The sequence below is a fragment of the Chiloscyllium plagiosum genome, chromosome 8 (assembly GCF_004010195.1).
Source record: "Chiloscyllium plagiosum isolate BGI_BamShark_2017 chromosome 8, ASM401019v2, whole genome shotgun sequence".
Taxonomy (NCBI): Eukaryota; Metazoa; Chordata; class Chondrichthyes; order Orectolobiformes; family Hemiscylliidae; genus Chiloscyllium; species Chiloscyllium plagiosum.
In genome coordinates, this window is record NC_057717.1 from 43,628,561 (window position 1) to 43,630,833 (window position 2,273).

A 2,273-nucleotide genomic window follows, 5' to 3' on the forward strand; every position below is an offset into this window, starting at 1 on the left:
CATCCTTTTAAATATTTTCTGAACCCTTTGAGGTTTTTTAACATCCTTCCGATAGGAAGGAGACAAGAATTGCACGCACTATTCCAACAGTGGCCGAACCAATGTCTTGTGCAGCTGCAACATGACCTCCAAACCCCTGTAGTCAATACTCTGATCAATTCAGGAAAGCGTACCAAATACATTCATCACTGTCCTGTCTAACTGCGAATCCACTTTCAATGAGCTATAAACCTACACTCCAAGGTCTCTTTGTTCAGTAACACTCCCTACTACCTTACCATTAAGTGTGTTGGTCCTACTAAGATTTGCTTTCCCAAAATGGGTGGCACGGAGGCTCAGTGGATAACACTGCTACCTCACACACCACGGTCTCTCGGGTGACTGTGTGGAGTTTGCACATTCTCCCTGTGCCTGCGTGGGTTTCCTCCGGGTACTCCAGATTCTTCCCACAGTGCAGGTCAGGTGAATTGGCCATGCTAAATTGCCCATAGTTTTCGTGGCATTAGTCAAAGGGAAATTGGTCTGAGTGGGTCCCTCTTCGGAGGGTCAGTGTGGGCTGCTTGGGTTGAAGGACCTGTTTCCACACTCGAATCTCAAACAAATGCAGAACTTCGCATTTATCTGAAGTAAATTCCATCTGCCACTTCTCAGACCACTGGCCCAGCTGAGCAAGGTCCCGTTGAAATCTGAGATAACCTTCATCGCTGTCCACTGTAACTCCAATTTTCGTGTCTTCTGCAAGCGTACTAACTCTTACACTCACATCCAAATGTTTATATAAATGACGAAATGTAGTGGACCCAGCACCGATCCTTGGTTAAATCTACATGTGACAGGTATCAGTTCTAATAAGTCTTGTTTTTAGAGTTTGTTAAACTATCTGGCTTGTAATTTCCGATCTAAAAAGTTATAACCTTTCTTTTCTGGGAAATCCAATGTTCAAAATCTTCTGGCAAAAACTCAGCGTCTGGATAGAACGAGTTTGTGCCCAGGACACTTTACACTCATCTTCTTTTTTCAAAGTTCTTCCATGAGTCTCATTTTAAATAGGTTTCTTGTCAATATTTCACGCACCATTCTACTCAATATGCCTTCTCATTAAAGTACCAACATTCATGATACATAATTTTCCTTACGTCACCATGGCCACAGTAGCATCTCGCTCTTTCATAAATTGTCGTCTTACAATTCATGCAACACGACAAATATCGATGACCTTCCTCAGAATCAAATGTTATATCTCACATGAGACAAAGACTAAGTTACAAAAAGAATAATTCCAGTTACATTCTCAGCACTAAACCTCACCTTAAGAATAGCTGCATGCTCTAGATAAAATGTAAATCCATTCTGAACAGAAACCCACCAGTAAATTAAAACAAGGTTCTCATTGTAACTGAAAATCGAAGTTGAACCTAAAGCCAGCCATAACACTAATTAAAACCGTCCCCCTAAATCCAATGTTGAATTTGATGGCAAAACACGATATAAAACAGTTCTATTTGCGATTTTATCTAATGCAACAACTCTAAAAAAAATCAAGGCCTAACTCTGTCCTGTTCCTCAAGCTATTTATTAATCTTTATTCAGCTGACACTGTGAATGCTAAATTGGACCAGTAACTATGCTGGACTACTAAACATAGCCATAAGCCCATCTCACTCTACAGGTTAATCCATTCCTCTGTCGACCTTGCAGCAAAATTAGGTTTTTTTCACAATGCACCATCTGGCGAGGTACTGGACCAAGACCATTTAGATTAAACCTGACAATTTCTTCAGTAAGACGGTGCCTTGTTTGGTGAGGAGGAGTGGTGTTAACGGTGGAGTGGGGAAAGACTTTCGTGGCTGTGCAGCTAAGCTGCAGAAAATACACACTGTCAGTGTTTCACTTCCGAAGGAGAAACCACATTTCACACACAACACCGCCTGCTCCCCTCAACTCCACCGCACATCTCGGATTATTTAACTGTCTCCGGAAACTACGGTGAGTTTTATGTATTACGACATGAATCCTTTGACAGATTAAACAATTTAGATGAAGTCCATATGCGTTGAATAATAAAGAGGGAATAAGGAATGATGCTTGTAATGCAAAGCATTTTATTTTGAAATCTGAAAGGTTTTGGACGAAGGTATAGCCAGAGAGATTGGCCGTGATTAAGAAGCCCTCTCGGTTAGTGGCCAAATTATTTCTAGTTTTAACTAGAAAAACTGAGAGTCGGTTATTGAAGCAAGAATTCTGCTTGCTATTTTTAAAATACGTTCAATAGA